This window comes from Bos indicus, chromosome 2 (genome assembly GCF_029378745.1).
Source record: "Bos indicus isolate NIAB-ARS_2022 breed Sahiwal x Tharparkar chromosome 2, NIAB-ARS_B.indTharparkar_mat_pri_1.0, whole genome shotgun sequence".
Lineage (NCBI taxonomy): Eukaryota > Metazoa > Chordata > Mammalia > Artiodactyla > Bovidae > Bos > Bos indicus.
In genome coordinates, this window is record NC_091761.1 from 30978870 (window position 1) to 30994301 (window position 15432).

Sequence of the window (15432 nt, forward strand, 5' to 3'; positions counted from 1 at the left end):
GTGAGGATCTGGAGAAGGAAATGGCATTCCACTCCAGCACTTTTGCCTGGAAAATCCCACGGACGGAGGAGCCTGATAGGCTACAGTCCGTGGGGTCGCAAAGAGTCGGACATGACAAAGTGACTTCACTTTCACTTTCTTTCTTTCTTGTGCACCAGCCATGGGAATGTAAATTGGTACAACCACAATAGAAAGCAGTACAGCAGTTCCTTAAATAACTAAAAATAAAATCATCATATAACCTAGCAATCCTGTTTTTGACATATATCCAAGGACATGAAACAAATATTTTAGGGATATCTTCATTCCCTTGCTTATTGCAGTGTTGTTCACAATAGCCAGGACACAGAAATAACCTAAGTGTCTATCAATGACTGAATGGATAAAGGAGATGTGGCATATATCATATTCTATATACAACTGAATATTATTCATCCATGAGGAAGAAAAATCCAGCCATTTGTGACAAAATTAATGGCTTGGGGGATTTGGTTAAGTGAAGTCAGTCAGAGAAAGACAAATACTGTATGATATCATTTATATGTGGAATCTAAAAAAGCCAAACTCTTAAAAAAGGAGAATGATGGTTATCAAGGCCTAGGGGTACACAGTGAAGAAAATGGAGAGATACTGGTCATAGAATAGAAACTTCCACTTGGAAGATGAACAAGTTCTGGGGATCTAATGTACAGTGTTGTAATTATTGTTTAAATTATTATTAACAATAATGTATTACATAGTCAAAAATTTAAGAGAGTAGATCTTTAAAATTCTCACTACAGAAAAAGGAACAATAATTATGTGATATTATGGAAGTGTTAGTTAACACTACATAAGTAATATTTTGCCAACATATGTGTATCAGATCAACATGTTGTATACCTTAAAGTTACACAATGTTATATATCAATTATATCACAATAAAATAGGAAAAAATCCTGGTGGTTGATGTATATTAAATAGTAAATAATTTTATAACAGTTACAGAGTTAAAAGGACAAAATATAAAGTCAATTTTCCTAACTTATTAAGACAACAAAAGAAAATTAATTATTATTCACAACGCTAAAGATTTGCTTCCAACTGAAAACAAAAACAGAACATTCCCAATATATTTGACACTGCAACTATTACTTCTAGTCATCTCTAAACAAGGGAATAGATTTAACCTTCTATGATACAGTCTCTGAAGATAACACAGTGAGGACACAGAAATAGTTGAGAAAGAATAGAGTCCTGGGCCAAACAGCTGTAAAAATGAAAACTATCACATCTGTAAAAATGAAACTTACACTTTTCTCCTCAGGGTTGTTGCAAGAATTAAAGGAATCTGCATGGAGAAAGTTCAGGACACATAGTATACACTAGATCAATATTCAATTTTCAGTCTATGATTAATCTAGCATGTTTTGAAAATTTCTTACGTGCCAGGCAGTGGACTAGGTGCTTGAGAGTACCACTAAGCGTGCTTAAAGGAATACAATTTAAGTTGGTTCATTCATTTACTCAAACAAATACAATTTTAGTTACTTCTATTTGTCAGAAACCATTCTGAGCACTTGTGATAAATCGGTGCACCAAAAAGATAATAATCTTTGTCCATTTGGAGTTTACATTATTGACAGAGCAGATAGAAATTACACAGTGTGCCAGAAGTTGTAAGTTTTAAGAAGGGAAAGGAACAAAAAAAAAAGGAAACGAAAGGAAAAAAGAGTAAAGCAAAAAGTAAAAAGAAAGTTCAGCAGAGTATGGGGAAATCAAAAGAATGGAGTAGGGGAAGGGAGCTGAGATTTTTAATTGCATAGTCAGAATAGGCATCATTTAGAAATGCCATTTGAACACAGACTTGAAGCAGGTGAAGGAATTAGTTATGCAAATATCTGAGGCAGAAGCCTTCCAGGAAGATGAACCTCCCTAAAGACGTGAGTGTTCCTGGAACATTCAAGAAATAGTAAAAGTGAATAGGGGAAAGAGAAATTGGAGATGATGTCAGAGAAATAATGTGACGGAGACCAGATTCAACTGAATCTTATCGGAAACTGTAACATAGTTTTTACTCTGAGAGCAATAGGCACACTTAGAGGATTTTGAGAAGAGATGTGGCACAATCTTACTCCCATCTGCTGAGTGTAGAAGGAGAAGAAGTAGATGAATTAAGTCCAGTTTTAAGAAACCAAGGCATAAATCCAGGAGAGATATGGTAATGGCTTGGACCAGGGAAGTAGCAGTCAAGATGCCAGGATGTGGTCAGCTTCTGAAAGTATTCTGAAGATGAAATCAACAGGAATTCCATAGGGAATGGATATAGGATATGAGAGAAAGAGAATACTCAAAAGTGATTCTAAAGCTTTTAGCCTGAGGATAAGTAAGACTAGAGTTATCCCCTAAGAAGTAAAATGGGGAAGGCAGGGGGTGGACCAGGTTGGTCAGGGAGAGGAAAATTCAGAAATGTAGTTTAGGGCATGTTAACTTTGAGTTCTCTTTGAGATATCAAAGGCAACACGTCAAATAAACAGTGGGACACATAAGTCTTTTGGAAATTATGACTATTTACATGGCATTTAAAGCCATGGGACTCAATGAATCACAAGAAGGTGATGAAGATAGAGGGGAAAAAAGAGAATCAGGGAATGGATCAGGGACAGTCATAAGTAATGAACTTCGGAAAGGCAGGGTAAAGAGAAAAGTGATGTGGAAGAGTGAATAGAAAAAGAACCAAGACCATGTCCTGTCCTGGAATCCAAGAGAAGGAAGTACATCAAGCGAAATGCAATGATGCATTATGTCCAATACTGCATTGTGCTCAGACACACACAAAGACAGAGACAAAGACAGAATGGACCACTGGACAATGTGGTGGCTCCTGTATTCCCATCAAGAATTGGTAAAACGGTGAGAGTGAAAGCTTGACTAAAAGAGAATGGGTGGAGAAAAATGGACATAGAATATAACAAACAGTCTTGACAAGTCATTTTGAAAAGGGGAGGACTGAAATGGAATAGTTGCTGAAGGAAGAAAAAAGATTTAACATATGAGCAATAATTAAATGTTTGCATGATCATACAGTAAGAAGCTAAAATTACTGGTGTAGGAGAGAGAGAAAAAAATTGCTGAAGTGGAGTCTTGTGTAGGTAAGAAGGAATAGGGTCTAGTGCACAGATGCATGGATTGTTTTAGGTAGAAGCAGAGGTAGCTAATTTAAGGTAACAGGTGGGAAGTAGGATATGTGGGTGCAGAGCTTGGTGGGGAAATGCATTTAGTGAGGAAAGTCTTGAAGGAAAAATATCTTCTGATTGTTTCAATTTTCTCAGGAAACAACGTTGTCGACTAAGAGTGAACATGAAGTAGGGAGTATTGGTGGTTTGAGAAGAAAAGAAAGGGCAAGAAATCCAAGTCCAGGAAACTGGGATATGAGTGGTCTAGGGAACGGTGGTATGATTGCTGGGCAGCATCAAGGGCCCACTTGGGTTTTGTGCTTGTGACCAGCTACACGGGTTCACACATGGAGTAAGGGGAGAGTTGGATATAACTAGGAGGGGATTTCACCAGGAAATTAAAAAAAGAGCGAGGGAGAGTTTGTTAAGTGTGTATGTGTGTATGTAAGGAATGACCATAGAATTTATTTAAAAAAGGAAAGAGGACATTAAGAACAGTGAAAGTGTGATAAGACCAATGAGTTGGGGTTTAGTTGGGTTAAAATACTGTTCAAGCTGGGGTTCTATCCAAAGAAACATGTCTTGATCAATACGGAATTTTCTCTTCTATTTAATTCTCCCTCATTATCTCAATTATCTCCTTCTCAAATATCTGTTTCTTATTGCTGAAAATTTTAACTCTGCTTATTTTGCTTTTTTAACATCAAGAATGCAATTGATACATCCTAGGTAAATCCTTATATCCATCTACAAAATTTTAACTCTTATTTCAGCTGAATCTATTCTACTAAATCCATTTACTGAAGTTTAAAATGCTAGTTCTTATAATTTTCATTTATAAATTTCTATTTGGTTTCTTCTAAAATATACCTATTTTACTTAGTAGCATTTTTATTCCTTAACAGTTTATAATTTTAAATATGTTCATTTATATTTTATTACAGATTATTGTATTATCCCAAATTCCTGAGATGCTAGTTCTAATTATTTTTTGTTATGTCTGGTGAATATCTCTTATGGTGGTTTATTTCTCATGTAGTTTACAATTTTTTATTATGAGTTTATCTTAAGATTCTTTTCCTTACATATTTAAAATTTGAGAAAATGATTTTACAAACATTTACAATGATTTAGGTTTACAGTGATTTAGCAATTTTACAATTCCATCTGCCAAGGACTTGAGATGTCACTGACCTGATACTGATCTCTGTGTTAATTTATACAATGAGGAATTCCTTCCCACAGAATGGTATATATCCAGAAGCTAAAGTGACTTGATTTACTAGTCACACACAGTCCTAGAGTTAAGTCTTTCTAAAAGACTCTTTCCTCCCCCTAAAAGACAGGGCAGAAACAAGTTTCTTTGAATTCCTGTATCAGCAGATTACATTCTCTAATTCTCATTTCAGTAAGGGTACAACTCCTTAAGGCTCTATGCTGTACACAGGGATTCTGAATTTCAACTCTCCATATTACAAAGGTCAAGATTGCAGCCTCATGCATGCACAGGAATTTGGATCATTTTTCAAATGATCTCTTATCATAAATTCTATTTTTTCATGATATTCTAACCAATCTACTATCCTTCCTACAAGCCTAATAGGAAGTGTTGTTCACTTATCACTCTCCCATAAATATCATCCAACACAAGATATAGCACAGTATAATTATGCAATCACATAATTGCATAATTATTTGCTAATACTACCAAGACATGCTCATGCTGGAAGCATTTTATAATCCCAACTGCTCCTAGATATCAATATAAGACTTAGTCATTCAAAACTATAAATATAATTCAAACAATTCAAAGCACTTCTTGAGGGTGGTTGATTCCTAAGACCATTTTATTCTAGTACAAAATTATTTTTTAGCAAGTAGACACAAAAAGATAACAAAAATTATGTTTACTTAGCCTCAAAAATCTTTAATATGTTCTATAGAACAGTCTTATGGACTCTGTGGGAGAGGGAGAGGGTGGGAAGATTTGGGAGAATGGCATTGAAACATGTAAAATATCATGTATGAAACGAGATGCCAGTCCAGGTTCGATGCACAATACTGGATGCTTGGGGCTAGTGCACTGGGACAACCCAGAGGGATGGTATGGGGAGGGAGGAGGGTTCAGGATGGGGAACACATGTATACCTGTGGTGGATTCATTTTGATATTTGGCAAAACTAATACAATTATGTAAAGTTTAAAAATTAAATAAAATTTAAAAAAAAAAAACAAAAAAAGAAAAAATAATAATAATATATTCTAATAGATAAAATGTATTTAAATTTACCTTTGATTCTTAAACCATTTTTCCAAAAATTCCTACAAATAACAAAGGTCCTTATATGATAGAAATGTTTTCTTTCTAAATTATTAATGTAGTTAGTAACTATATTTTCTTCCAAATAAAAGCCTTGATTTAAAAATTTAATGTCATATCACTGGTAAAAATTTACATTTTTGATTTGCCAAGTCCACCTCCATCTCTGCTTTCACCCACTTCGAATTTCTCTAACCCCAATACAGTAAGGTGGAGATTACACTAATGTGTGACTATTATAGGGACATCAGTGAATAGCTTTTACTTTTGAATTTTAATATGATTTCACTTCATGTTCTTGATGCAAGCCATCTTTTCCTCCTTAGAAATAATACTTCAGTAGGCATATAGCCAATGTTATTTATCATGAAATGTATATCCACTTTTAATGCTCTTAAAATAAATATAATATGAAATTACATTTTGATGATTAGAAGCTTATTTGCCTTCATTGGAATGATGATCTTTCTTCTTGTTTGAATCCTAAAGCAAGACCTTTTCCAACATAGCAAATAATTTTTCATAAATCTTACTTTTGCTATAATTAAACACTAGAGAAGATCATAGTAAACTTCTAGACATGAGACATGTGAAGTAGGTACAGGCAAAACTACAAATCTGTAGTATTTTAAAATACAAAATCTATATTAAAACCATTTGAATTATTTTCCACTTGTTTGCAACCATTATCAGTATTTATAGCACACTGAGCAAAATGCATTAATGATTAATAGAGCAAGCAGTTATACAAGTAGGGGAAGTAGTGCTTTTTTAACCACAGGAAGCATCTGAAAGTGATCTGGAGTTGATATTAAAAGTATGTGTGAATTTTGTTAGAAAAGTTTGGTTTTTTTTTAAACAGAAGTTTTAGAAGACCTCGATGTGTACCTTCTAGCATATTTGCTTAGAGCTGGAATCTGAAAAATATTCTAAGCCTTACCTTGTGCTTCCTATGACTTACTAGAAAATTACATTTTAAAATAAGTATTTCTCAAAGGGAAATACTTAAAACCAGACAGAATATAATCCCTTGAAAGTACCCTGAGCTGAGAAGTGATGGCACATATGTAACTGAGCAGAGCCCCATGGGCCTTCCAAGACAGTCCTCTCCCACCCCATGTCCTTCACCTGCCTCCTGTCTGTGGAAAAACTCCAACCAAAGAATAAATTTAATTACAGAAGTAAGAAAATACAGAAAGAAAGGAAAACAGTCAAAGAAATACAAAGTAATAACACTTTAGCCATTAAACAAAGTCAAGGAAGGATCTTTAGATCCTTCTCAAATGCTATGGACAATTTTCTGAGCCCTACCCTTTGAGATGTTTTGCAGATACTGAAAGTCCCACCAGGTGGGAAACGCTGACTGTATACTGACCACAAGTGTATAGAGCCCAGATGAGTTGGAACCAGAAAGACTAGCTGATCAAAGATTTATGCCTCAGGTCACAGCGAGACATGACAGCTACTTTGAGCCATGTGATCAAGACAATCATCTCTGAAAATAGAAGATTACCCCGTCCCCAACAGGTAACCCTTTCTTTTTTCCCTTTATAATCTCTGAGCAAAACCTGGGGAGATGGGGGGTTGGTTTTTTGCAACAAGAGTTATTCAGGAAAATATGGAGACAAATAAACATCAAGTTCTGAAATGGATAAGGTTTAAGAGTCCACCTTCTCCACAGGATTGACAGTTTCCTCAATAGTTATCTTTCCTTTTACCAACACTTGTGTCTCAGTGTTGGATTCTTGAAGCTAAGTTTGGTAACACTGGGTTTGCCACTGTACAGTTAGCATTTTCCAGTTTCCAGTTTCCAGTTAGAACATCTAGTGCCAAGCATTGCCCACGACAATGAGTGTTAGTAGAACTGAACTTGAACTACTGTTTCAATCCAAATCATCAATTATCCCAAGTATGCCCTCAAAGTGCCCATGCTGCTGGTCAGGAAAAGATGGAGACAAATAAACATCAGGTTCTGAAATGGATGGATAAAGGTTAAGAGTTCCACAGGTAGCAAAAATAATCTAAAATTTTTTAATAACAAAAGAATAAAAGCAAACCCAAATAAAATCTAAATTCTACCTTAATATTTTAATAACTGCAGATTTGAGGCTAGATAATGATATTCTCATTTATAAAGCTTAGAAGCCGATGTGATAGCTATGAGACTATCTATATGTGACTCCCATGAGGCAGGGGTGAAATTTGCTATACAGGGTTGTCCAAGGTCAGCCCTAAGGGAAGTTATCTATGTTTGTGCTGTGCTGTGCTCAGCAGTGTCCGACTCTTTGTGACCCCATGGTCTGCAGCCCACCAGGCTCCTCTGTCCATGGGATTCTCCAGGCAAGAATCCCGGAGTGGGATGCCATTTTCTTTTCTGGGGGTCTTCCTGACCCAGAGATCAAACCCGTATCTCTCAAGACTCCTACCTACTTTGCAAGTGGATTCTTTACCACTGAGCCACCTGGGAAGCCCCATCTGTGTCTCAGTTCAGCTCAGTTCAGTTCATTTCAGTTGCTCAGTGGTGTCCGACTCTTTGCGACCCCATGAACTGCAGCACGCCAGGCCTCCCTGTCCATCACCAATCCCGGAGTTCACTCAAAACTCACGTCCATCGAGTCGGTGATGCCATCCAGCCATCTCATCCTCTGTCGTCCCCTTCTCCTCCTGCCCCCAATCCCTCCCAGCATCAGAGTCTTTTCCAATGAGTCAACTCTTCACATGAGGTGGCCAAAGTACTGGAGTTTCAGCTTTAGCATCATTCCTTCCAAAGAACACCCAGGACTGGATCTCCTTCAGAATGGACTGGTTGGATCTCCTTGCAGTCCAAGGGACTCTCAAGAGTCTTCTCCAACACCACACTTCAAAAGCATCAATTCTTCGGTGCTCAGCTTTCTTCACAGTCCAACTCTCATATCCATACATGACTACTGGAAAAACCATAGCCTTGACTAGACAGACCTTTGTTGGCAAAGTAATGTCTCTGCTTTTGAATATGCTATCTAGGTTGGTCATAACTTTCCTTCCAAGGAGTAAGCGTCTTTTAATTTCATGGCTGCAATCACCATCTGCAGTGATTTTGGAGCCCAGAAACATAAAGTCTGATACTGTTTCCACTGTTTACCCATCTATTCCCCATGAAGTGATGGGACCAGATGCCATGATCTTCGTTTTCTGAATGTTGAGCTTTAAGCCAACTTTTTCACTCTCCTCTTTCACTTTCAGCAAGAGGCTTTTTAGTTCCTCTTCACTTTCTGCCACAAGGGTGGTGTCATCTGCATATGTGAGGTTATTGATATTTCTCCCGGCAATCTTGATTCCAGCTTGTGCTTCTTCCAGTCCAGCGTTTCTCATGATGTACTCTGCATAGAAGTTAAATAAGCAGGGTGACAATATACAGCCTTGACAGACTCCTTTTCCTATTTGGAACCAGTCTGTTGTTCCATGTCCAGTTCTAACTGTTGCTTCCTGACCTGCATATAGGTTTCTCAAAAGGCAAGTCAGGTGGTCTGGTATTCCCATGTCTTTCAGAATTTTCCACAGTTTATTATGATGCACACAGTCAAAGGCTTTGGTGTAGTCAATAAAGCAGAAATAGATGTTTTTCTGGAACTCTCTTGCTTTTTTGATGATCCAGTGGATCTTGGCAATTTGATGTCTGGTTCCTCTGCCTTTTCTAAAACCAGCTTGAACATCTGGAAGTTCACGGTTCACATACTGCTGAAGCCTGGCTTGGAGAATTTTGAGCATTACTTTACTAGCGTGTGTGATGAGTGCAATTGTGCGGTAGTTTACTGCCACCTAAATGTCTGCTCCTGTTCCATGGCCTGTCAGGCTCATAGTACAACCCCAGCCAGGTCTTGAAAGAAGGAAGTAATGTCCTATTCAGGCAATTCTAAACAAAACTCAGTTAATGTTACCCAAGAAAGCAGCTATTTCAGAGGCTTCATTGTAAAGGATGGGACTCTCATCATGCCTCTGCCTTCTCAAGGCTTCACATTCCTGTCCCATGGCTAGTTGAGTGCAAGGGAATGCCTAGAAGAGATGCGCTCTAGGAAAGATGTAAGAGGATTCTGGAACTGTCAACAGAAAGGGAGAAAGGGAGCTTTATAAAGGAGGTTAGTTCACCCTAAGGGAATGACATTTGTAATTAAACTGACTTTCTTTTTTCTTTACACACAGCCCTGTGAAACTGCTAATAAAACCGAGGGAGGAAAAGGCAAGAGCTTGAATATTTAATTCAGATGCTGGCAAACCAGTCCTTACTAATCAAACTAAATGTATATATATATATATATATATATATATATATGTATATATATATGTGTGTGTGTGTGTGTGTGTGTGTGTGTTGGTCGAATCTTATTCAAGTTTAAAATAGAACCTGTTTTCCAACACGTCATTCTGAATAGGAAATAGATAACAAAGGAGATACAATAAGTTTAATGTGAAACAGTGTTATTAGTTTCCAAATCAAGAATTAATATGATTAAAATATGCTCCGCTGGAAAGTGTTTTGATACTGAGGATGAATTATTTCTTCCAGAAAGCCCATATGCCATAAATAGTGTTTTCTGAGGAATCAACTGATTTAAATAGAAGAGATATATTATCTCACAGACAAGGATTTCATTTCCAAGAACAGGGCGCCTAAAGTGGTTATATTAGCTTTCTTTTATATCATCTCCTACCCTTTCTTCTGATCTCAAAGGGAAAAAAAAAAAACACAAAAACATTCTCAAACATTCCCTCTTTTGTCTCTTGTAGGACTTCAATTTATTTTATTATTTTTTCTTTCTTCACTTTCTCTCTACTGACTTTATATCCTTACTGGATGAAGGTGTTGAGGTTTCTCTAATCCTAGCTTAAATCAAATTACCCTTAACAGTACCTTACCCTTCAAGATAAAAACATGTTATCTCTCTTTACCTTCACTGATAAATACCTTAAAATCTAAAATTACTCTTCAGCTTTCTCTTTTTCCACTTAGTCCTCAATTAAAGCTCATGTCTCTGTAGATCTACTAAACTTCTCTTAAAATCCATCCATGACCTAATAACAGGTCAGCTCCCCCTATTCTCTTGTTAAACACTTTATGGGTTTGCTTTTGGTAGTCAATTTACCTGCTTTATCTCCTATGACCCTATTATTAAACTAACTCTAATTTATCCCATTACGTTCCCACAATCAATTAATATCCTTTCTAAACTTGTGTTATTCCACCACTCCAGCCACTTTTATTTTACCACTCCATTCCACTTTTGTTCCCTACTGATGTTCATTTATGTGTGACCTAATTCTTGCCACAGCTTCATACACATCCATATATTCAGCTCTACCTTCTAAACTGATATTTGGATGTAAAATTTTCACCATCTTCCAGATCATCTCTGTGTGGTAGTACAAATTAGTATGTAAATGCATAACATCAAAACCCAAATTCATTATCCTTACTTTTTCTGCCACAGGGGAAATAAATACAACACCCTCATGTTTCAATCAGGTTGGATTATTTACCATTCTCTTTAATTTCCCTATATAATGTCTTCACTATGTCTTAGCAATATTTGCATGCCTAACCTTTGTGCTTAGAATAAACAACTTTATATTTTTATTTATTTATACCTAGATCACTCTTAAAGAAGTAATTAACTATCATATCCCCTTAAAATCATTATCTCTGGGCTCTGAGTTCCTTGTGGACAGAAATTGTGACTTTTGGCTTATTGTGAATCTCAGGTTGTAACACAGCACCTCGCACTAGATAGGTACTCATATACCTGTTCCGTTCACTTTCCCACTTTTCTTCATTTTTCATTTTGATGTTTATAATATTTTGAGTACAAGCACATTTCCATGCTACATTCCATGAGGTATAAACTATATGCCTTTGTTTACATCTCAGTCCCTTCCATGGACTGTTCTCGGTAGGTGTGTGCTGTACTGTGCTTAGTCGCTCAGTTGTGTCAGAGTCTTTGAGACTCCATGGACTCTAACCTGCCAGGCTCTTCTGTCCATGGGGATTTTCCAGGCAAGAATACTGGAGTGAGTTTCCATGCCCTCCTCAAGGGGATCCTCCCAACCCAAGGGTTGAATCCAGGTCTCTTTTTTTCCCCCCTCAAGATATTGAAATAGTAGGATGCATCCTGTGCCCAGGAGGTGAAAAAAAGGAAAGCCAGGGCATGAGATGATGTTCAGGGTCAACAGACCACATATATAGTCTGTTTTATTAGCTAGGAGGAATGGAGTTGCAAGATAGTATGTGACCATCCATATCATTCATGGGCAGAGAGTAGAATGACATACCTCATCAAAGGGTGTAAGGAGAATACTAAGAAACAGAGCATCTCCATAGTTCTTTTATTAGTTTTCTTGGGTGCTTTATCAAGACCCCTGAGAAAACTGAACACTGTATATGCTATGCCACTGTAACATGAACACTAAAAGAAAATACTTCACAAAATTTACACCCCTGCACACACACACGCACACACACACACACACAGAGTCAACATCAGTATACCTGGTACATGCCATTCGGATATGTTCACACTAGAGGTAAACTGTGTTACTGCTATGAAAGACTGAACCCTGTCAGTCAGTATTCAAGCCTTGCCTCTGATTCTAATTATGTGGCTCTGGGAAATTTTACTTACTCTCTCAGCCACAACTGTTTTTCTTTAAATAATGAGATAGGTAAATGCTAAAAATCTGAGTTCCTAAAAAATTTTCATGTAACTAGAATTGTATGGAACTTAAATCTCTTTCTAGATTCCACATGTGAAAGGAATTAATTTTTTTCTTAGTGGTTCGAACCCTTCTGTAAGATCATTCCCCATAGCTTTCACAACCTCTGACACAGCACAACCACCACTTTACAAGAAAAAAAGAAAAAACGATGCGTAAGATAGAAACATCCTGATGCACCTGCCACCTCCACCACCAGCATGACACACGTACATACAAATGCACTTTCAAAAGAGGAAGGAATCAGATATTTAAAAATGATCTTACAAAAATAATTTTTCAACATATTAAAATTCCATTATAAATTCACCTAAATGACGACTGGGACTTTTAAATTGTTTTCTTCCTGTTAATTGGATAATAATACCAAGAGAATTTAGGGGAAAGCATGAGAAGCAGCAGAAAAGCAAGGCTGTGGCATGCAATTTCTAGCTCCTGAGTCATTCCACTCTTCAGCACAGCTAATGTCACATGACGAAAAATAATTTTAAATGTGAGCATCTTATACAACATCAACTATTTTAAATGGCCACAGTCCTATCCTCACAAATCTACCACAATCTAAGAAAAATTCATTTTCTCAGTAATTAATTTGTTTTCAGTGTCCTCCTCACAACCACACTGGAAGAAGGGCAGGGTCTGTACCATCATTCCAAGTCTACTAAACACATTACATAAATCTTCCACTCATGTGGGAGAAATGACTTACATATTTTTCATAAATGGGAAGAAAAAAAGCATAAATAACCCATATCATCATTACTGGTAAGAACTGCTCAGAAGGCCTTTGGGCTCAGGATGTGGACGTGCCTCGGAGGCTGCTATCAAAAGGCTCAGCCCTGGGCTTTGGAAAAGCCTGCTGCCATGTTAATCTGCTTCATTACATTTCTACAATTTGTTCACCACATTAAGGAGCAGTATTTCCCTCCTGAAAGGAAGATCCATCCTTCACTTTGAAAGCTTTATCATCAAAAGGTACACAAACATAGCCACAGAAATAGATCAGAAAGCCAAATAAATACTAAAATACAGCATGCTAAAGTCAGAGCTCATTTCAGGCTAGGAAGATTTAAAGATACAGAATAGCTAGAATTACAGCTTTTGAATCTCCTAGATCAAAATCCAAGCTCACAAAGCACACATTTTAAATGTTACCATTAACATAAATAACAATTCATTGGTAGGTCAAAGATAGAATCATTCTGGCTTACCTGAAATAAAGGGAATTGTAAGTCATAGCTCAGAATCCACATATGTGTTAAATATAATATTCTCCAATGCAGTTATTCAGAATTTCGGCTACAGTAGAAACTAAAATCTCACACGTGCTCCATCCTCACTGAAGAAGAAAAAACAAAAAGGACGACTGCAGCATTCTCTCTGTTTCTGCCTTAGCTTTCTGTTCTGACATATACTCTATGGTACCCACTGTCTGTTAGAAAGCAGCATGCTAAACTGAAAAAAAATAAATAAATAAATGTAAGGCCGCATCTTACATGTCAGCTCCATCTCCTGGCCAAAAGGGGAATCATTTTCATTAAAGATCCCTTGGCAATGCCACATCTAGCAAGTTTGATGTGGTGTATAGCCCATAACTCCACTGTATTTGAAATTGACTACCTTAATTAACTGCAAAGTAAATATTTAAGAAGCATTAGAGTATGAATTTTTAAAATTTGTGGTTCACTTTGGGATTTAGCTCAATTTTCTTACATTGTATTTAAACTAACTGAAACTTGTCATAGCATTATTAAAATTTTAATGCTTACCTTAACTTTATTTGCCATAGCAAAAATAATATGTATCTCCTAAAAAATAATTTTAGATGTCAAATTGATTTTTATTGAACACTTCTTTGTGGAGATGTCATATAAGTTTTTGCTACTAGAGAAATTCTGCATTATGTTATTTTGTTAATGTTATCTGGAAGATGTTAAAAGATTAAAGTGAAAGTTAATGAAGGGCAAGGGCTTCCCAGGTGGCTCAGTGGTAAAGAATCTGCCTGCCAAAGCAGGAGATGCAGGGGGCACAGGTTTGATCTCTGGATCAGGAAGGTCCCCTAGAGAAGGAAACCCACTCCCTGGAAAATTCCATGGACAGAGGAGTCTGGGGTGCTGCAGCCCATGGGGTAGCAAAGAGTCATACATGACTGAGTGATTGAGCATGCAAATGAACATGTATGACAAGGAAATTAATAAACAACAAACTAGAAGGTCTTTAGTCAACTTAAGCTTTTAAAGATATTTCAAAATTTACAAATATAAAATTATATGCTACATGAATTTAAGAATTGTAGTATCCTATGGTGTGTAGTTATATCTTATTAGAAGGATAAGAGAAAAAATATATTATTATGATAATGCATTTAGTAAATAACACCAGTTATACTGAGCATGGAGAAGGCAATGGCACCCCACTCCAGTACTCTTGCCTGGAAAATCCCACGGATGGAGGAGCCTGGTGGGCTGCAGTCCATGGGGTCGCACAGAGTCGGATACGACTGAAGCGACTTAGCAGCAGCAGCAGCAGCATACTGAGCATATTACATGCTCAATATGTATTTATTTTTTCTATGCTTAACTGTGAAGTTCTGGTTAATTATTAAAGTTTTAAATAACCATATGGATTGTCCTTCTTCAACATTTTCACAATACCATGTAAATCTGAAGACAGACATATGTATGGACTGAAGTCCTCCCTACTAGTGTTTTGATATTCCACAGTTTTGTCTTTCCAGCTACTGCAGAAAACAATGTGACGCTGTCCGTGGTACTGAAAATCAATTTCCGAACTCAAAGGGTCCAGGTTTTAAGTGAAAGTGAAGTGAAAGTCGCTCAGCCGTGTCTGACTCTTTGAGACCCCATGGACTATGCAGTCCACAGAATTCTCCAGGCCAGAGTACTGGACTGGGTAGCCTTTCCCTTCTCCAGGGGATTTTCCCGACCCAGGGATCGAACCTAGGTCTCCAGCATTGCAGGTGGATTCTTTACCAGCGGAGCTACTAAGGAAGCCCAAGAATACTGGAGTGGGTAGCCTATCCTTGTGGGTAGCCTATCCTTGTCCAGCGGATCTTCCCAACCAAGGAACTGAACCAGGGTCGCCTGCATTGCAGGTGGATTACTTACCAAATGAGTTATCAGGGAAGCCCTCTAGGTTTTAAACTGGTCTGAAATGTTGTCTTTGTAATATTTCATGTAAATTTTATTTTTAAAA

General features: G+C 37.1%; 1 protein-coding gene across 1 annotated transcript in view; it reads right to left on the reverse strand.

The window, feature by feature from the left end:
- Positions 1-13648, reverse strand: part of SCN2A (sodium voltage-gated channel alpha subunit 2) — a 144286-nt gene extending 130638 nt beyond the window's left edge. The window contains exon 1 of the mRNA XM_070803948.1: positions 13431-13648. The gene's annotated coding sequence lies outside the window, so the exon portion shown is untranslated. The remainder of the gene's footprint in view (positions 1-13430) is intronic.
- Positions 13649-15432: the final 1784 nt, after the last annotated feature.